The sequence below is a fragment of the Kogia breviceps genome, chromosome 2 (genome assembly GCF_026419965.1).
Source record: "Kogia breviceps isolate mKogBre1 chromosome 2, mKogBre1 haplotype 1, whole genome shotgun sequence".
Taxonomy (NCBI): domain Eukaryota; kingdom Metazoa; phylum Chordata; class Mammalia; order Artiodactyla; family Physeteridae; genus Kogia; species Kogia breviceps.
The window spans coordinates 194,160,590-194,182,977 of NC_081311.1; the positions used below are offsets into that span (position 1 = coordinate 194,160,590).

The window sequence follows — 22,388 nt, forward strand, 5'->3', positions numbered from 1 at the left end:
AGCACCCAGGCCTCTGCCAGTTACCTTGTATATATCCTCTCAATGATGCATGAGGTAATTATGTTTATCCTCATTTCACAGATGAGGAAACTGAGACTTGACCAAGTGGTCTGCCCAAGGCCACAGCTGTCGGTGGTAGAGATGGGATTCAAATCTCTCTGAACAACTGTACCTGGTTGTCTTCACACAGAGCAGGCACCATGAAAATGTCAATTGCATGGACGGATGAATGGATGATAGATATTGGGATGGAGGAAACTGGTAATAGACAGGGGAACTGGGTGCTGTTGGACAGGGATGGGGGGAGATTTATTCACTGGATACTCTTTGGTATCTCTTGAATTTTGCACTAGATGAATATATTACTTTGCAAAATAAATACAGAAAAATAACAAGGATTTATATCTCCCAAGCAGAATAAAAGGCCACTTTTGAAAGATTAAGAATCAGCTTACCTTCAGTTTTCATTTTTTTCCAAAATATTCTAATCAGCAAGATGCCCTGGCTGCTGTTCCATTCCTGTAAATTAAAAATAAATGAGACAAGGACTTCCCTGGTGGCACAGTGGTTGAGAGTCCACCTGCCGATGCAGGGGACATAGGTTCGTGCCCCGGTCCGGGAAGATCCCACAAGCCGCGGAGCGGCTGGGCCCGTGAGCCATGGCCGCTGAGTCTGCACGTCCGGAGCCTGTGCTCCGCAACGGGAGAGGCCACAACAGTGAGAGGCCCGCGTACCGCAAAAAAAAAAAAAAAAAAAAAAAGAGAATCTGCCTGCCAATGCAGGGGACATGGGTTCAATCCCTGGGCCGGGAAGATCCCACATGCCATGGAGCAGCTAAGCCTGTGTGCCACAACTACAGAGGCTGTGCTCTAGAGCCCGCGAGCCACAACTACTGAGCCCATGTGCTGCAACTGCTGAAGCCCGCGTGCCTAGAGCCCATGCTCTGCAACAAGAGGAGCCACTGCAATAAGAAGCCTGTACACTGCAGCAAGGAGTAGCCCCTGCTCGTCACAACTGGAGAGAGGCCACACACAGCAACGAGGACCCAACTCAGCCAAAAATAAATTAATTTAAAAAAATAAATAAATGAGAAAAAAATGGACAGAAAATTGTTTATAGCAAGAATGACAGAAAATGGTTAATATTACACTTTAATAAGAGATTTTACAAGTTACTTGGATTGAAGGTCTTAATTGAGAATTGGATAAAGTCATGAAAAAAATATACTCAGAAGAAAATACATTTATAGCATCCAAGATAAGCCTCTAATAAGTAAAAATTAAATTGTTTATTATAACAAATATTGGAAATAACCTATGAATCTAACAATATGCTGTAATTCTAGTCAAATAACTAATTGAAAATTCATGTGGGATACTACACATTTATTTAAATTGATGCTATAGAATTGTATTTGTTGACATGTTATGTGAATATTTTCAAGTTTTTGAAGTGAAAGAGTAACAAAACGATGTTAAAGTATATTCTACTGGAGGACTCACTTTTCAATTTCAAAACTTACTACAAAGCTACAGTAATCATGAAAATGTGGCACTGGTATAAAGGTAGACAAATCAATGGAATAGAATTGAGAGTCCAGAAATAAACCCATATATCGACGGTTAACTGATTTTGACAAGGATGCTAAGATCATTAAATGGGAAAAGAATAGTTTTTTGAACATTGGGACAACTGGCTAACCACATTCAAAAGAGTGAAGTTAGACCCCTATCTCACATCACATACAAAAATTTATTCAAAATGGATCAAAGATCTAAACGTAAGTGCTAAAATAAAACTCTCAGAAGAAAACATAGGTATACATCTTCATGACCTTGTATTAGGCAACAGTTTCTTAGATATGATACATAAAGGACTAGCAAACGAAGGAAAAATAGATAATTTGGACTTCACCAAGCTTAAAACTTTTTTCATCAAAGGACATTATTATTAACATAGTGAAAAGACAACACACCAAATGAGAGAAAATATTTGCAAATCATTTATTTGATAAGAGCCTAGAATCCAGAATACATAAAGAATTCTTACAACCCAATGATAAAAAGACAAATAACTCAATTAAAAAATGAGCAAAGGACTTGAATACAAATTTCTCTGAAGATATGCATATGGTCAAAAAATATCATCACTAGCCATTATGGAAATGCAAATTAAAACTACAATAAGATGACACTTTACTAGATACTACTCCACTAGAATGGCTATATATAAAAAATGGAAAACAACAAATGTTGTCAAAATTGTGGATAAATTGGAACCTTCATACATTGTTGGTGGAAATGTAAAATGGCACCGTTATGATATGACCCAGCCCATATGACCAGGCACTTTTACAACTATATATATACCTAAAAGAATTGAAAACATATGTTCATGCAAAAACTTGTACTTGAATGTTCATAGCAGCATTATTCACAATAGCCAAAAAGTGGAAAGAACCCAAATGTCCAGCAACTGATGAACAGATAAACGAAATGTGACATGTATATTATATATATGAATATTATTTAACCATAAAAAGGTATGAATTAGTGATTCATATTACAATGTGGATGAATCTTGAAAACATTATGCTAAGACAAAGAAGCCAGTCAGAAGGGGTCATGTATTGTATGATTCCTTTTATATAAAACGTCCAGAATAGGGAAATCCATAGAAACAGAAAGTAGATTGGTGGTTGCCTAGCGCTGGAAGGATAGGAGGGAAATGGGGAGTGCTAATGGTATGGGATTTCTTTTGGTGTGGTGAAAATGTTTTAAAATTTATTGTGGTGATGACTGTACAACATTGTGACTATACTATAAACCACTAAATTGTACACTTTAAAATGGTGAATTTTATGTGAATTATACTTCAGTTTAAAAATTTCAAAAAAGTATATTCCAATCCAAATCCAAATGTATGTCTACCTACCCATGTATATATGTATGTACTACGGATCCATCTACTTACCAATCTACAATCTATCTAACTTTAGGTAGTGGAACCACTCATAAATTTTTAGTTACTTCTTCATGTGAACATTTATAATTTGTATAACAAAGAAAAAAATAAAAGGAAACCCTAAAATAAACATGGAAAATACTAAGATACAATTTGTAAAAGAAGGGATGTAAAATAGTTGCACATTATACAACTCTGCAACATAAAAATATGGTCCTAGTAATAGAATAAAATGAAAATAAATGTGCAAAAGTGGTAAAATTATGTATAAAGCAAAAACTTTAAAACTTTTTGGGGCAGGGCTTCCCTGGTGGCGCAGTGGTTGAGAATCCGCCTGCCGATGCAGGGGATGCGAGTTCGCGCCGCGGTCTGGGAAGATCCCACGTGCCGCGGAGCGGCTGGGCCCGTGAGCCATGGCCACTGAGCCTGCGCGCCCGGAGCCTGTGCTCCGCAACGGGAGAGGCCACAACAGTGAGGCCCGCGTACCACACACACACACACACACACACACACACACACAAGGCCACAACAGTTAGAGGCCCGCGTACCACACACACACACACACACACACACACACACACACACACACACACACACACACAAGGCCACAACAGTTAGAGGCCCGCGTACCACACACACACACACACACACACACACACACACACACACAAACTTTTTGTATTGTAATCTTTATCTTTACAAGTAGGCAGGAAGTGAACGTATTTGCCTTACAAAATGAATTGAGTTTTTGTTTATTTACTTGCTGTTGAAAATGTTAATGACAACAATATCAAGTCTAGGTGCTTTGTTCAAAAAATTCACTCAGTCATTCTACAAATCTTCATTGAATAGGTTTTCTATATTTCTTGTGAACCTTCCCTTTTGCTAATCTTTTCCTGTTCTGAATTTTCTTCTTGTGTTGGTTTTATTCAAAATTGTTAATTCCTTTTAATTTTAAAATTTATTTGATTTTAGCTTTGAATTGTATTTCCTAATAACTGAAACATTTCTGTGTTTATATAGTCTTTAGATTTTTGTTTCTCTTGTATTTTCTTGGGTATTTAATTTGCTATACTAGTAGTCTGTAAATATTATATTAGTTCATTTTTAATCTCAGTTTTGCATATAATTAATTTATTTGATTTCATATTTGTTACTGTTCCTTTTAAAATTTGTTATATCTTTAAAAAAATTTAGGTGTAGATTTAGTTGATAATGTTTCCCTTTTTCTTGTTACCATAAGCATGAACGATACCAGAGTTCCTTCAATACAGCTTTAACTGTGTACCCAGTATCTCTTTTTTGTTTGTGTTTAACATAACGTCCCCATATTTGGTGTTGCCTTTTCAACTTAATCATTCTATCACAGAACCTTCTTCTATTCTTGCCTGGTCATGTGCATATAGGTGATGTATTGGCTTTCTCTCCAGCTTTATCATATGGAAGTCTGAGGAAGTATGTGTAAAATCTTTGCTTAGCTATTGTGAATATCTTTATCTTCAAAATTGCAATTAATTTTTGTGAAAGCTTAATGTACATTTGAGAAAGCTCTCTATTTCTCAATTTTCCCTTTTTGGATCCGTTCCTCTAATCACCCTTTTGTAGAAGAGAAATGGAGGCCCCTGAGGTGTAGGGACTTGCTGACAATCCCTCAGTGGGGCTGGGTTAGAGCCTGTGTTTGGGGCCAATGAATGGAGTATTGTGGAGGGTTTATGCCAGCAAGCTCCAACAGCGCCCTTCTTTGCTAGTGCCCCGTTCTGCTGAAAAGCTAAAGAGCAGGACTGCCTTAGGCCAAACAGACAGTTTTGTTGGCACTTTCCCTGCAGCCTTCCTGCTGCACACAGCATTATACTAGCCTGCTGTTCTTGGGCTTTTCTTTGGCTTTGCCTGAAGAAGGGGTTCTTTCCTAGGATGCTAGCTTCTCATGTAAACAATCCTCCAGTGGGTCCTGCCACTGGTGTTCAGGGCATGCCCAGATATGCAGGAATCCTGGGATGAACATAATTTATTCAGTCAAGCTGGGACCTACTATTCTTGCTTTTGTGTAAGCATGATTTATCTGAGCCAGGCTTTTAAATTATTCTATCTCCCTTTTCTTTAAATGTTTTTTTTAAAAAACAAGATTCATAGGTGTGGATTTTGTCTTTTTAATCCAGTCTATGATTCTGTTTTTTAAATAGGAGAATTTAGTCCATTTACACATAATCTTATAATTGTTCTAACTGTGTCACTCTGTATTTTTCTCAGTTAATAAAATTCTTTGTTTTCTCTTTAATATGGGATTTCTGTGGGACGCTGTGTTTTTTGATTCATTTAAGTGAGATCAAATGTAACATTTTCTGAACCACCCAATTTCCTAGTGTTTTACTATATTTTCATTTATCCAACAAAAAGCAGACTGCACACATTTCTTTATATCTGTTCTAATTCAAAAATGTTTTTTCTTATAAATAGATACAGAATTCTTTTTGTCATTCTCTTACCTTCTTCAAGTCCTCCTAGGTCAAATCCTCTTGGTCTGATTTTGGCATTCTGAAAAGTTAAATATTTAAAAATACAGTTATCACATTTAATGGCAACTATACTTTATATCATTGTTTTTCAGGCTAGGGTATGCATATCTGTGGAGATGGGCTATACAGTGCATAAAATTATCATTTCTCCCTTCATTGAAATTTTGCTACCCTCCCCTCCAATAAGAGCACGTGTGTGTGCACGGGTGTGCGCGCGAGCGCACACACACACACACACACACACACACACAGCCCCTAAGGAAGGTGTATATCTGAGTAGCCATAATTCTACTGGTTGATTCTGTTTCCCTTGCTTAGCTGATTGGCTCCAGCAGACCCCTAACCCAATTAATAGGCTGGCCTGAGCCAATCAATCGGATGTTTTCTCTCTAGAACTCTAGAATGCAGAGACTCAATCAGGGTTGGGCATTGGAAAAGGAGAAACAGACTCACTCTTCACTGAAATTATTCCCCACCCCCACCCCATACATGAGTCCTTGGAGGAGTATTGATATCTGAAAACAAATATCGACATTTGGTTAAGAAGAGAAAGTGCCAAAGAGAACTTTGGTAGGCTACAGTGTCTGCTCCGAGAGGAAGAATAAAAGTTGCTTCTGTCAGTTAGGACCATCATCTACAAGATACTTGGTTATTTTACACTCCTAAGAGTGACTACTGTATAGGATTACTTCCTGTTAAACAATATTAGCAAACACATGTATTTACTATGTGCCAGGCACTGTTCTAGGTGCTTTACATATATTGACTCATTTAAATCTCACAGAAACCTTAAGATGCTATCATAATCACCCACATTCTATAGGTGAGGAAAACGGAGACCCAGAGAGGTTGAGTAACTTGCCCAAGGTCACACTGTTGGATTTGAACACAGCAGTTTGGTTCCCCACGTCTTAAGTGCTACACCACATTGCTGCTGTATTGGAGTTGCAATTTGAGAGCACCTTTTCTGTTATTCTAGCTTCATATGAGGCTGGTATCTGGCAGGAGACAAGGCACAGAAGAAAAGTAAAATTCTGTCCTATAAAGATCTCCCTCTGGAGTAAATTCTCCAACAAAACAAAGTATAAGCATTCTGGATTTGGTGAATTAAATATGATCCTTTATTTTCTCATTTAAAGTGTAATAATTGTTAGATAACATTTGCAGTTGCTGAGCTATACGTATAATTCAAGTTAAAAACCAGAAAACTATGCAAGATGGAAGATCAGAGAAATAAAAATTAAAATAAGATGATAAGAGAGTATAAAAATTAAGACAAATTTAAAGCTAAGGATGTGGAAATAAAAATTTAGAAAAAATAGCATTGTAAATGAGAGAATTTTCTAAAATTCACATTTAAAGTAGCATATGTGAAATAAAAAAGAAACAAAAGGGCAAAGAACTAGAAAAGAATTTTAAATTAAACCGAAAACAGTTAAGACTAATATGTTGATGGAATCCTGATACAATAAAGATTAAAAATATTTAAAAAGATGAAAATTTAAATAAGAGCTAGTAGGTAAAAGAGAAATTAAGGTAAAGGCTAACACCTATGAGGCAAAAAAGTGGGAATATTCTAGAAGGATTTGTTTTTTAAAAGTTAGGATAAAAATAATACTATGAAGATAGAAGGAAGAGAGAAATGTAAGTTTTAAAACTAAGTTTAAGATTCCTAGTTGGAAATAGTGGTCTGGGTGTGTCTAGTTGCTGCAGTTGAGGAGGCCAAGAACAATTGATATGGTGTTGATGAGACATATTTTCTGCTCACCCACAGCCCTCTCAGCCCACAGTACTCTGCCTGCACAGGTATGGGCATTATAATGCACCCCACATCTGATCTAGGGCCTTCCAAAGTCACACCCCCAGGCCAGCAAGCACTCTTTCACTTTGGTTGTTGGAATTTGTTCAATTCTACCTTAGGTTTTTCTTTAATCTATTTAATAGTCCTTTCATTATGTTTTACTTCCTTTAAGGCAAAATTAGCATGTGAAAGGCAATCAAAACATGTTGTTGAATGAATTTATTTCATCTTACTTCCTTGAAGTTTTTGTGCTGTTTGGTCAGTACAGGGTCCACACACACACACTGTCTTTATCACCTTGCTTCATCTTTGAGGTTGTAATACTTCTTACTGAACCTGAGTTGCTTGGTTATTTGCTCCTTTCACAGTAACTGAATTGGGTGGGGGGAATGACACAGTCTACAGGACTTGTTCTTGGACGGGGCTGTTTAGGGTGAGAGTGTGGTGATGGGGGACAGTGGAGTCAAGGGTGACTCCTGGGTGTCTGGCTTTGTGACTGGGTGGATGTTAGTACCCAGGAAGCTCAAGTGGAGATGGTGGTGGTTAGGAATCAGCGTTGGTATGGAAAGCTCTGGGGCAATCAAAACTTCGATTTCAGACACAGTCCCTCCTAATGCCAAAATGGAATTCTCCTGGAGGCAGCAGGTAGCTCAATTCATATAAGAACAGGGCACGGTAACTCCGGTCCTCCACTCATATCTTGGGTCTTGGGGGCATTCCTCAGTCATTAATTGGCATCTGTCATCCAGACACCAGTCAGACAAAGCATATCACCTGGAAACTTCCATGCCCATACCACCCTTGAAGTACAGAGTTCACCCACAATTCCCTGCAGTTCTCTAAGAATATGCCCTTCATAACAATGATAAATTTCTATTTCTTGAGGCACCACTGAAATGTCCCAGAAGCCTAGCCAAGGTGAGCCTAATGAATCACCTTGGCCCTTCAACAGAACACAGTTCTTTCGAATATTTGCTATATTCAAGGCTGCCAGGAGAATGTGGGGTAGACTTTATCTGCTATACTTCATGTATTTGGGGCTTCCTTTTTCTAGGTTACAAGTTAACTTTGTCCCTTCTGTTCACAAAACAGTTAACTTTCCTTTACCAAATTGTAACCATTTTCTGGTCCTGCCTTGTTGATGTTACTACTCCTAGGCCCCTTTGGCTGATATGCTTGCTGGGTGTTCTAAACTCTTCAGCCACACGTTTTGAATTTCATTGTTTCCTTCCATGGATGTATGGTCACATCCATTGTGGATGGACTTATTAGGCTCTCAGAGAAGAATATTTCTCTTTTGGGGGGAGCTTATTGTAATACTTGTGATAATGGCAACGGACTGGAATTATGGAGATATGCTTGTGGGGTAAGCCTCTCATCCCAACTCGCTCCAACATGTGCTGTGGTTATCCTTTGGCCCATATGAGGAAGTGTAGGGCCCACTTCACTTAGAGGACATGGGGATATGTCCACCTAGCCCTGCAGTGTGCACACTGGCTGACACTGCACTTTCTGCCAGCAGTCCGATCTCAGTGGGATCTCTCTGTTCAATTTATGTACAAAAATTGTCCTTCCTCTTCTATTCCTGCTTCTAACTATTTTTGGCTTCATCTCCCATTTCTGGGCCTGAAAGCCCAGCTACTATGTTTTCAATCCTTTGTCCTTTTCTTCTGCATCTTCCCATCTCTGGCTCTGTTGGGCTCTCTCCCATCCATTGAATCCCTGGACCTCTACCACCCTCTGCTTCCTGTCCTTGCTGAGTTTCTTCCACTCTCTACAGTTTGAATAGACAATTTTTGCCTACATCACAGTTTTGCTGAGGGTTTGGAAGGGACCTGTGTGAACATTAAAAACCAGAGGCCCATGGGTTCTTTTATTCTTTAGGCAAACATTGACTGAGGTCTTTGAATGTGGCAGGCACTGTAGATGCAAGGTTAAATAACAAATATTTTCCACCTTCAAGGAGACTGGTTATTAGTAGAGGAATCCTGAAATTTGCAAGTACTGTGGCAGTGCTTTTGAAAACATTAAGGCATTCAGGAACAATTTGGTATATGTCTTTCCCTTGTTTCAACAAGGAAAATATGGCGGTAGACTCCTTCACTATACAGATTCAAGCCACTGTCAACTTTGACAACCTAGTCCTGAATTTTGATTTTTCTATGGTCACCACTGGGCTCTGGACCCCCATGGCATTTAACACTGATCACTTCCTTACTGAAATTCTGCTGTCTCCTCAGCAGCCTTTCAAACAAACATTCTGCCTGCTCTTTGGGGGTTCCTCTTCCTTAGTTCACAGCTACCATATTAATGTTTTCTAGGTTACATCCTTAACCATTCTCTCCTCTCTACACACTTCCCTGGGCAGGCCGTACAGACCTTTCGGTGAGAGCCTACACTCCTCCCTGGAACACTATTCCCTACACTTTTAACTTGGTTGAGGTCTCCACCATCAGCTTTTCCCCACCTGAGTCTGGGTAAGCCCCCAGGGCAGGCTCCCCTAGCTTCCTTCACTTGCGCATCCCAATTCTATATGCAGGATACTGCCTGCCTGCCCTCCCACCTGCCTATTCGTTCGGAGGGCAGGACCACGCCTGGGTTGCCCCCGTCAGTATCCCGGGGCCAGCCCTGCACCTAGCCTTGAGCAGGTGCTCACTAACTGGGTGTGGAGTAAATCAAAGGATGAGTAAAACCTTGTCACAGGAGAGGACCGGCGTGGCTACACCCATAAGCTAGAAGTTGGGGGCAGGCGTCGCCGGCTGGGTGAGAGGCGGCCCGGCGGGTCACAGCACTGAGGATTGGGGCTGGGGGCATTCAGGAGCAGGGGCGGGAGGGTGCCTGCCAGCGGCTGGTCCCTGAGCAGGGGGCCGGGCAGCAACAGCCATCCATCGGCTACACCCAGTCGTCTCCACAAGGCCAGGCCATAGACGTCGGGAGTGCCCTCCGCCTGGCCCTGCCCTGCTCCGGCCTCCGCAGCTCAACTACAGCAGACCACCGCCTCCGCCGCGCACTCACCCCGCGCCTCACTTTTGGCCCCTCCCGGCCGCCGTTGCCTCCATAACTCCGCGACCGTGACCCGGAAGAACATTCTCCTTAGCAACTGCGGGACCGCGGCGGCGCTTGCCTCCCAGGAGACACGGTGAGGCCTCCCCGGCCCCTCTTCGCGCGCCCCACCTCGACCCCTCCCCAGGAGCGACCCCGGGTCTGGCCTTCGAGGCCTCCGCGTCGCTTCGGGGGGCACCTGCGCCGGCGGCCCCGGGCGAGTGCCCTCTGCCTCTGGAATCGCTCCCCGGCCCTGGCGTCGCCCCTGCCCACCCCACCCCACGCTCCTAGCCCACCCGGTCTCCCAGGCCCGTCTCCTCGCTCCCTAGTCCCGCCGGCCCTCCCTTGAAGCCTAGTATGGGGTCCTGGGAGGAGAAGCCGAGTTAAACAGGGCCTATTGCTGTAGAGAGAACGCTTCCCGAGATTCGGGTCACCTGTGGACGCGTTCTTATGGGTCCGGATACAGATGTTTGGGATTGACAGGGATGGGGCGCTTTAGGATCCTTGAACAGCAGCCACTTTATTGTAATAACTTGGTGTTTGCCTGCTGCTTGGCGCTTTACAAACTGGTATACTTTATCTGCTTCGTTGATCGTGGAGACTCATTTAATCCAGTGTTTTGAACTGATCTTTTAACTGGGAATTAGTTTTCCAGTTTTTAGTGCGTTTTGTATTCTGTAAATTGGATTTTGTGGCTTAACAGTTTTCTACAGGAGGAACTCTCCTTGGGACTGAGTAGGTTTGGGAAAAATTTCAAGTGAAATTTGCTACGTTGAAGAAGTAGGGGCAGGTGTTGTTAATATCTTTGATTTACATTTGAAAACAGGTTCAACACAATCTCTGTTAAAATCTCAGCTGGCTTTTTTCCCCCCAGAAATTGACAAGGTCAAATTTATACGAAAATACAAGAGACTGAAAACCTCCCTTAACTGAGTTTGAAGAAGTGGGACTAAGGAAACTCTAAGCTTTATTTGAACATTGTTGGATAACTACATTATAATTAATCCAATGACAATGGAGCTAAAACTGAGGCATATGAACAGTTTTCGAAAATGACATTATATGGGACTAAAATGCAGGAGTTTATATATCAAAATCCATTATTCAAAACAGTATAATTTCATTTCAGCTCAATAAGAGTGCTCAGCATTTGCTTAGAGACATAGAAGAGCCAGATAAATTTATACAGGCATCTGAATTGATTTTTTTTTGTAAGAGTTGAATAGGGATTTTAGGCTCAGTTGCTTTGGGCATCCTCCAAAGATTCATTTGTGAAGACGTGCAGACTCTTAAGCAGACATTCTGTGATATTTTATTGCTTTCTTACAGGTCTGGTGCGCATTTATTCACTTATTCAACAAGTATTTGAGTGCTTGCTTGGTACTAGGCACTGTGTTTAGCATTGGAAATTGGGGAGAGTGAATGCATGCATGATCCCTGTCCTCAGCGGATGCAATCAAATTAATCACATGAATGTAAAACTGCAACTGTGACAAGTATTTGAGTTAGGGAAGTCACAGAAGTGACATTTGAACTGAGATCTGAAGGATGCACAGGAAGGAAAGAATGATCCAGTCAGAAAAAAACAGCAAGGGCAAAAAGACCCTGTGATGGCAGGGTTCATGGAGAGGACTGGGGACTTAAGATACAGATCTATGTATCGTTCAGGAAGAGTGTAGAAGAATCTAGTGAGAGAGGGGGTTGGTGAGGTGAGCCAGAGGGTGCTGGGCCTTGTAAGCAGCTTGAAGAGTTTATCTTTAGAGTAAAGAGAAACCTCTGTACAGTTTTACTTAGAGACTTAGGCTAGATTGTGGGTGGGGATGACACAGTTAGATTGTGTTTGACTAGCCTGCTTTGTATCTTCTACTATTGCTTAGTGTTTGCATTGTCTTCTCTTGCTTTGCTTTCTCAACGTGCTCCTTCAGCTTTCTTGCCGATGAGGGAGACTCCATGTACCATTAGCAAGGCATGTCTACTTTTATTTTAATTGGGAAAAAAGGAATTTTAGGGATTAGAATTGGACATTAGAAGTCAGTTGAGTGGAAATATTTTTGCATTAGTATGACTGCTTGGAGACTAATTTCTGTGAGTCTTTTTAATTGTGGTTAAAAAAATACATAGTATAAAATTTACCCTCTTAACCATTTTTTAAGTGTGCAGTTAACTATATTTACATTGTTGTGTAACATCGCTAGGACTTTTTCGTCTTGCAAAACTAAATTCTGTACAACTGCCTATTTCTCCTTCCCACCAACTCCTGGCAACCACCCTTCTACTTTCTGTTTTCATGGTTTTGACTACTCTAGATATCTCATATAAGTGAAATCATTCAAGGTGTGTCCGTCCATTTGTACTTTCATACGCCTTCTCTGCAATATCCTTCCTTCTCCCATCAGTCAATTCAAATCCTACCAATTCTTTAAGGCCCAGTCCCTCTCCCTTGTCTTTCAACTTGAATTAATAGATCCAGAGTGGAAGAGGCCTTAGAAATTATCTCGTCTTATTCTAGGCGAGAAAATAGAGTCCTGTAGAAGTTTCAGTGATTAGCTCAAGGACAGACATCTTAGTGAGTTGGGGCAGAGTTGGGACTAGAGCTCTGGTTTTTCAACTTCTGGGTGGGTGCCTTCACTGCTTCAGTCTGCTTACATGTTGTGATTTCGCGCTTTATTCTTTAGTTAGACCAGAAGTACCACTGAGGCACAGAAACCGATTTCCACATCCCCATTCCAATATGTTGAGGCATATTCGATGCCTAGGAAGTATTTGTTGACAAATTGATTGTCTTTAGGACTTTCATTGCCTAAAAGGTGACTCTGCATAAAATTTTGAACTTCATTGATTCAGATCCTTGATTATATTAATCAAATTTACATTGGTCCTTCTACAGTGAATGATTCTTTCACTTTTGCCATCAGAGTTGAGACTCTTTCACTTTTTCCTCTCTTTATTGCATGTATTTGCCCATGGAATGTATGCTTGGGTTCCCCTGCACATTTTGATGAGGAAGCCATCAGAAATGGAAAAGAACACATTAAACTTTTTAGGTTAGCTGGTTTATTTTGAGGCAAAGGTTTATGTTTATTTGTGAGTTTTATTACTGCTAAATGGTTTGGAAAGAGTCATATTTGTACCACATTGTATAGTGTTCATCTCACAGTGCTTCCAGACTGGTTGGTTTTAGGTGTTGGCCTGAAAATGATTTTGAGGTGGCTCAGTATTTTAAGTACAAAAAAAGTATAACAAAGCATTTTCTGGTGTGAGGAAGATTTGTAAATTTTTATTTTCAGTTTCCCCATTTATTCCAGACTTTGGTTTTCTGTAATGTTGAACAGGCTTATAGGATCAGCCTTATAGGATACAGTTTTTAGAGTATCCTTTTACTGTAACCTTCAAAAAGTTTTTTGTTTTATCTGGGGAGTTTCTGTGGGAAATGAAGTTCATTTTCATTCAAATACCACTAAGCACATGTACAAATCAAACTGCGGGCCTGGATGGTTCTGCAAATCCCTCTGCGGTCCGGCTCTTGGTGCCATTCCACTACTGGTGACGTGAGAGAAACTCAGCCAGAATTCTTGTTATCTTTATTAGACTGAGGGTGGTGGAACTGCACAAGATGCTTGTTTGTGTCATGTAACAGGAGGTAGAAGGATTTGACAATACGAACTTTTCAGATAGCATTTTATTTGGAACCATAGCAAGAACTTGATGCCCCAGAGTTGCAATTATGTGATTAACTCTCGTGCTGATGCTAGATTTAGTCAAGTTTAGTCAGCCATTAGTCTAAAAAAACTTCTTTCCCAATTTAAAAAAATTGTGATAAAATACACATAATATAAAATTTACCATCTTAACCATTTTTTGGTGTACAGTTCAGTGGTATTAAATACATTCATAGTGTTTTGCGATCATCACCACCATTCATCTCCCAAAACTGAAACTCTATAACCATTAAACCACGATTTCCCGTTCTTTCCAGCCTCTGGCAACTACTAGTCTGCTTTCTGTCTCTGTGATTTTGACTACTATAATTACCTCATATAAGTGGAATCACACAGTATTTGTCTTTTTGTGCATAATGTTCTCAAGGTTCATCCATATTGTAGCATCTGTCAGAATTTCCTTTTTAAGGCTTGTATGTATATACCACGTTTTGCTTATCCATTGATCCAGTGATGGACACTTAGGTTGTTTCCACGTTTAGCTGTTGTGAATAATGCTGCTAATGGACATGAGTGTGCAGTTCAACTACTTCTGATTCCTTTCTTAACACCCAGTAATAGCTGCTTCTGGGATGCACTAGTGATGGCAGACAAGAGACAGTGTTCCCATTAGTAGGAAGGGACTTTCACGTCACACAAAGCACAGTGAGAATGTCTGATGAAATTAGCTGGAGATAAGGGCTAATGAAGAGGTACCTCGCCCTCAGAAAATGCCTTCTAATTAGAAAGTTAAGAGGAGGGGGATTATCATTTATGGAGCCCCTCCTATGTGTTGAGTAATTCACAGGTATTATGTCATTAAATATCAATTGTTGCCCACTGAGAAAGAGGATTCAACTCTTTTACTGATGAGAATATAGAGGCTTAGGAAGTTTACTTAGATCATAAGGCACTAAGTGTTAGAACTAAAGTATGGACCCATGTCTGTCTGATTCCAAAGTCCATATTCCTTGCACCACACCACATTGTGCTGCTTCTCTAAATCAGGTTCTGATTTCAGGATGAATGCTACGTATGAGAGCATCAACATCAGTTCTAGAGGAACCACAAGGAAAAGCGCAAGTGATGAAGTAGGCTGATACAGTAGGGAGTTACCTGTTCCCTGTGGTTTAAAATATCCTTCAAATGAAGGACAGTAATTGTTGGAGTATTTGATAGACTTGAGAGCTTGGGTACCTAAACCAGGAGGAGGCAGGAAGTTATGTAATGCTAACTGAGTAACTTTGCCCTTTAGATTCCTCTGACGCTTCCTTTAATGAAATTGGATTGTTTTTATCTCCCATTAGGATTTGATGAGGAAGAGGTTTGTAGTAATTGTCTAGGTGCTGAGGGATTTGGAGAGAAGCCCCAAACATTTCTGTTTAACTTCACCTCATTTAGAGAGCATTTCTCTACATGGGAAATAGTTGCTCCTTTCCCTGTTTGCCTTGGTCAGCTTTAGTTAGTTTTAGAGGATTGAATATGAAACTGTAGCAGCAGTTATGTGAGGGAGGAGATAACAGCACATGGTTATTTTTGTTTAATTGTACGTAAAGTCAACAATTTACATGGTTTGTTATTCTTTTTAGTTATTTTACGTTTTTTAAATGAAAACATATTTGAATTGTTCATAGATCTTTTGCTCCAATAAGACATTTGTTTTCTTTATGATTTACTGAATTTTTCCAGTTCAAATCAGTCTTAATAGTTTGGAAGTAAGGATGCCCTATGAATTTTATGACTAAAATATACATTATTAATAGGGAATACTTTTAATGATTGAATTAGGAACCAATTTGTATTGTGAAGTGTTATTAGTTATTGGTTAAGACCATATTTTTTAAAAGCTGGATAATTAAGGTGTAGTCAACTTACTATAAATTGTACATATTAAATGTATACAATTTATTAAGTTTTGATATATGTATATACTCAAGAGACTATTATCACAAACAAGATCGTGAACATATCCATCACTCCCAAAGCTTTCATTACATCCCTGGCTCCTTGACCCCCATGCCAGACAACCACTGATCTTTCTGTAATTATATATTAATATTATTTCCTAGAATTTCCTGGAATTTTATATAACTGGAATCATATAGTATGTAGTTATGCTTCTTTTACTCAGCATAATTATTTTGATATTTATCCATTTTTTTTAGTGTATCAGTAGTTGATTCCTCTTTAATGCTGAGTAGTATTCTGTTGAATGGATGTACCAGAAGTTTATTAATACATTCACCTATTGATGGATGTATTGGTTGTTTCTAATTTTTAGTTGGTAACAAATGAAGTCGCTATGAAAATTTGTGTACGAGCCTTTGTGTGGATGTATACTGTTATTTCTCTTGGTTAAATACCTAGAAGTAGAATGACTAGATCATATGGTAAGTATATGCTTAACTTTTAAAGCAACTGTCAAAGTTTTGGAAAGTGGGTGTACTATTTTGCATTCCCACCAGCAATGTATAAGTGGTACAGTTCTTCCACATCCTTGCCAACACTTGGTATGGCCAGTCTTTTTAACTTTAGACTTTCTTATAGATGTCTATTGGTATCTCATTGTGATTTTATTTTATTTTTAACATTTATTTTATTTTATTTTTTTTGGCTGCACCATGAGGCATGAGGGATTTTAGCGAGCCTGCACCCCCTGCAGTAGAAGTGTGGAGTCTTAACCACTGGACTGCCAGGGAAGTCCCCTGATTTTAAATTGTATTTCCCTAAGGAAGTGATGCTGTTCATCTTTTCATGAACTTGTTTGCTACCCATATAACTTCTTTGGTGAAATGTCTGTTCAGATGTTTTGTCCATTTTTAATTGGGTGTGTTTCCTTATCACTGAATTTTAGAAGTTCTTTGTATATTCTGGGTGTATATATCCTTTTTCAGGCATAGGATTTGCAAATATTTTCTCCTAGTCTCTTTTTATTCTCTTAATGATGACTTTTGAAGAGCAGTTCTTAATTTTGATGAAGACCAACTTACAGTTTTTTCTTTTATGGATTGTGCTTTTCTTGCTTTATCTAAAAAATCTTTGCCTAATTAATAGCACAATGATATTCTTCTATGTTCTGGAAGTTTTACTTGTAAATCTATGATCCACTTTGAGTAAATTTTTATATATAGTGCAAGGTATGGATCAAAGTTCATTTTTTAAATATATGGAATTCAAAAAAAATAAACAGAATCCAATTTTTTTAGAACCATTTGTTGAAAAGACTGTATTCCTTCACTTAATTCCCTTGTGCCTAGGTTATACCTAGGTTGAAAATCTATACATATTTTTGGTTCTATTTCTGTACTCTCCGTTTCATTGATCTGTTTGTAGATATTGATGCCAGTACTACACTGATTTGATTGCTGTAGTTTTATAAAAAGACTTGAACTCAGATAGTGTAAATCCTTCAACTTTGATGTTCTTTTTCCAGACTTTGGCTCTTTGAGGTCCTTTTCATTTCTGTACTAATTTTAGAATCAGCTTGTCAGCTTTTCAAAAAGGTCTGCTTGAGAATTTGATTCAAATTGTATTGAACCTATAGATAATTTGGGGATAATTGCCATCTTAACATCTTTCAACCCATGAACATTTATTTAGGTTTTCGTTTCTTTCTCTCAGCAGTATTTTGTAGTGTTCACTGCACATATCTTGTACATCTTTTGTCACAGTTAGCCCTATTTATTTTATGTTTTTGATGCTATTGAAATGATGGTTTTTAAAATTTTATATTTTTGACTGTTGCTAGTATATAGAAATATGATTGATTTTTGTACATTGGCTCTTCTCTGTCAACCTGGCTATGCTTATTTCTTCTAGTAGCTTTTTAAATAGATTTCATTGGATTTGCTACATAAAGATTATGTCATCTGTGAATACGATTTTACTTCTTCCATTTAAAAAATTATTTATTTATTTATTTATTTATTTTGGGCTGTGTTGGGTCTTCATTGCTGTGTGCGGGCTTTCTCTAGTTGCGGCGAGTGGGGGCTCCTCTTCGTTCTGTGGCTTCTCTTGTTGCGGAGCATGGGCTCTAGGTGCGTGGGCTTCAGTAGTTGTGGCACATGGGCTCAGTAGTTGTGGCTGGAGAGCTCTAGAGTGCAGGCTTAGTAAATGTGGTGCATGGGCTTAGTTGCTCTGCGGCATGTGGGATATTCCTGGACCAGGGATTGAACCCATATCCCCTGCATTGGCAGGTGGATTCTTAACCCCTGCACCACCAGGGAAGTCCCTACTTCTTCCTTTTTAATCTTTACCTTTTTAGTTTTTCTTATTGTACTGGCTTCAGTTCCCAGTACAGTGTTAAATAGAAGTGGTGGAAGTAGGCATATTTGTCTTATTCCTGATCTTAGGAAGAAAGCATTTAGTCTTTCACCGTTAAGTGTGATGATAGCTGTAGGCTTTTGGTATATTTTCTTTGTCAGTGAAGAAGTTTCTTTCTATTCCTAGTTTGCTGAGAGCTTTTTTTTTTTTTTTTTTTTATTTAATCAGAAACAAGTGTTGGATTTAGTCAAATGCTTTATCCGAGTCTACTGGAAATGGTTTAATATAGTAAATTACATTGACTTTCAAATATTAGAACTAACCTAGCATTCTCTACATAAACCCTACTTGGTCCTGATGTGTTATTATTTTTATATGTTGTTGGAATTTATTTTTTGAAATTTATTAAAAATTTTCCATCTGTGGTTATGACAGACACTGGTTTGGGATGATTTTTCTTGTAATATCTTTGTTTTTGTTTTTGGTATCAGAGTAGTGCTGGCAACCTTCAATGAGTTGGGAAGTATTTCCTTTCCTTTAATTTTCTGGAATAGTTTGTATAGAGTTGTTATTTCTTCCTTAAATGTATTAAGTACATACACATTTAGAATTGTTATTTGCTCTTGATGAATTAACCCCTTTAATGTTATGAAATGATCTTTAGCCACAGTAATGTTCTGTGCTCTGAAATCTACATTGTCTGATATTAATGAAGCCATTCCGGCTTTCCTTTTGTAAGTGTTAGCATGGTATATCTTTTCCATACGTTTACTTTTTACTTATTTGTGTCTTATATTTGAAGTGTTTCTGTAGGCAGCATATTGTTGGGTGTTGCTTTTTAACTACTCTGACAATCTTTTTCTTTTTGGCCATGACGCGTGGCTTGTGGAAATCTTAGTTCCCCGACTACGGATCAAACCCGTGCCCCCTGAAGAGGAAGCGTGGAGTCCTAACCCCTGGACCACCAGGGAATCCCCCCTACAATCTTTTTTTTTTGTGGTACGCGGGCCTCTCACTGCTGTGGCCTCTCCCGTTGCGGAGCACAGGCTCCGGACGCGCAGGCTCAGCGGCCATGGCTCACGGGCCCAGCCGCTCCGCGGCATGTGGGATCTTCCCGGACTGGGGCACGAACCTGCGTCCCCTGCATTGGCAGGCAGATTCTCAACCACTGCGCCACCAGGGAAGCCCCCGACAATCTTTTAATTGGTGTACTTAGACCATTTACATTTAATGTGATTATTGATATGGTTAAGTTTGAATATTGCATCTTGTTATTTTTCTTTTTTGTCCCATCTATTCTTTGTTTCACTTCTTTCGGATTAATTTTGTTTTTTTCTAAAATTGTCCATCTCCCTTGTTGGCTTATGAATGATAACTATTTATTTATTTAGTGGTTACTTTAGGGTTTATATATACATGTTAAACTTATCACAGTCTACTTTCAAGGATATCATACCACTTCACATATAAAAACTTTTTTTTTTTTTTTTTTGGTCTGTGTTGGGTCTGCGTTGCTGCATGTGGGCTTTCCCTAGTTGCGGTGAGCAGGGACTACTCTTTGTTGTGGTGTGCGGGCTTCTCATTGCTGTGGCTTCTCTTGTTGCTGAGCACAGGCTCTAGGGCGCACAGGCTTCAGTAGTTGTGGTGCATGGGCTTAGTTGCTCTGTGGCATGTGGGATCTTCCCAGACCAGAGATTGAACTCATGTCCCCTACATAGGCAGGCAGATTCTTAACCACTGTGCCACCAGCAAAGTCCTTTTTTTGTTTTGTTTTGTTTTTTGTTTGTTTTTGAAAACCTTTTAACAGTATCTTTTAACTTTCCCTCCTGGCCTTTGTGCTCATCATTTTTTTACTTCCTCATATATGATCAATTCCAGTATACACTGTTATTATTATTTATAAGTAATCAATTGTCTTTTAAAGAGACTTAAATTTTAAGAATAAAATCTTTATATTTACCCATAAGTTACTTTTTCTAGTGCTCTTCGTTCTTTAGTGTAGATCCAGGTTTGCATCTTTTATCATTTTCTTTCTGCTTTGAGGACTTTAGTGTCTCTGGCCATGCAGATTTGCTAGTGATGATTATTTCAGTTTTCACATGTCTGAAAAAGTTTGTATTTTGCCTTTGTGTTTGAAAGATGTATTTTCTGCATAAAGAATTCTAGATTAACATTTTTTATTTTTAATCAGTGTTATAAGGATTTTGATTCACTGTCTTCTACCTTGCTTGTTTCTGACAAGAAATCTGAGCTCTTTATTTCTGTTTCTTGTATTTAATGTGTCTTTTTTTTCTGCTGCTTTTAACATTTTCCTTTAGACTGGTTTTAACCAAATTGATTATGATTTGCCTTGGTATAGCTTTATGTTTCTTGTGAAACACTGAACTTCTTAAACTGTGGTTTTATAGTTTTCATCAAATTTGGAAAATTTTCAGCTGTTATTTCTTCAAATATTTTTTCTTTCTTTACTTTTCTCAGTCCCCTTCCTCTGCCTTGCTGATTTCAGTTATACATGTATTAGGTTGCTTAAAGTCCCACAGCTCACTGATGCCCTCTGTTCATTTTTTTCTGTCTTTTTTTCCTGTTTTTCATTTTGGATAATTCCTATTGCTTTATCTTCAAGTTTACTAATTTTTTCCTCAACAGTGTCTAATCTGCTGTTAATCCCATCCAGTGTAGTTTTCATCTCAGGCATCATCATTTTTATTTCTAGAAGTTTAATTTGGATCCTTTTTATATCTTCACTGTTTCTTAACCTGTTCAGTTTTTCCTCTAACTTTTTAAACATACAATTCTAATAACTACTACTTTCCTGTACTTTTTTATTATTCCTATATATTTCTACATTCTCTCTTTCTTTCTCTCTGCCCCTCTCTTTCTCTCACACACACAGTACCCACATACACCCTATTTATTAATGAAGTAATGCAAGATACATAATAATTTTCCTATTTTGTATACTTGGATATAGGCTTAAGAAAGCTAGGTAGTTTGGTTTGCTCAAAGTCAGACAGTTAATGTTCAGATTAAAATCTAGGTTTTTCACAATGTCTGCTCTTTCCATTACTCCTGCTTCAGTAGAAGAGATAAGACAAGTGTTTAGCCAAAACAGAAGTAAGAGTAGGGATGGCACCATAACAGAGAAGGATTATGAAAGATCACAAGGGAATGTATAGGTTATAAAAGACTTCCAAAGATGCAGGAAGCATTTGGGATGAGCCTTGAAGGACAAGTGAGGTTTTGCATGATACTCTAAGGAGGGTGAAGCATTTGAGGAGAGAAGAGTGTATTGCAGTATGTGAGGTTTGGAAGAGTGAGGCATGTGTTTAGCTGAATTAGGTATGAATATGGAAAGCAGACGACTAGGGAGGTTAGGTTAGACTGAATTGTGGAGTGTTTTTGATGTCTGGCTTTATCACAGGTTTTTAAATATATCTTGTCTTTTCAACTGCTGCAAGCCTCTGACACAGAGATGGAGTCTTTTAAAATTTCCCTACATTTCTTAGTATAGTGTTGCACATAATTCATTTATAGCTTTTCTTACTATAGCACCCTTAGTTCTTCTTTATTAGTACTTGTGATTGCATTGTTTATTGTATAAGAAGTCTTAAATCTTGTGTTCATAAAATTCCTTCCAAAGAAGTCAGCATACTTTATGCTAATTCATTTATTGATTGTCTCAGCAGTTAGTTTACCATACCCTAAGAGTATCCCACTTTCTCAGGCATCCAGAATCCTGCTTCAACTTAAGAGTCATTGTGTAATCTTGTATTGTTCTAATGAAAGGAATGCTCAGATGATAGTGTTGTGGGCAGAGCCCAGGCCTGTTTCTCTGGAACTTTTTTACTTCTGGCTGGTAGGGAGGAGTACATGTGGCACTGTCCTTGAACTCACAACTGCCCACCACATGCAGAATTGGCCCTGACACTTCAAGTGCTCAGCTGGACTCACTTTGATCTTTGTATCTCAGAGGAATTGAGAGCTGAGGTTTCATCCAGGGTTTCATTGAATTTCAGTTGGGTAAAAAATAATTAATGGAAAAATATCTTACTGTTCAAATCGCATCATTCCTCTTGTAATGCTTTTAATTATCTTCTGCAAACCTTT

General features: G+C 38.8%; 1 protein-coding gene and 1 long non-coding RNA gene across 5 annotated transcripts in view; one reads left to right on the forward strand and one right to left on the reverse strand.

Moving 5' to 3' along the window:
- Positions 1 to 487: 487 nt before the first annotated feature.
- Positions 488 to 10,332, reverse strand: LOC136793638 (uncharacterized). Its single transcript, XR_010839251.1, has 3 exons — positions 10,294 to 10,332; positions 5,448 to 5,496; positions 488 to 519 (listed from the first exon to the last, which is right to left on the reverse strand). It is a non-coding gene; the product is annotated as an uncharacterized lncRNA (long non-coding RNA).
- DIS3L2 (DIS3 like 3'-5' exoribonuclease 2) overlaps positions 10,304 to 22,388 on the forward strand; it is a 361,464-nt gene continuing 349,379 nt past the window's right edge. For all 4 annotated transcript variants that reach the window (XM_067027175.1, XM_059053623.2, XM_067027176.1 and 1 more), the window contains exon 1: positions 10,304 to 10,417. The gene's annotated coding sequence lies outside the window, so the exon portion shown is untranslated. The remainder of the gene's footprint in view (positions 10,418 to 22,388) is intronic.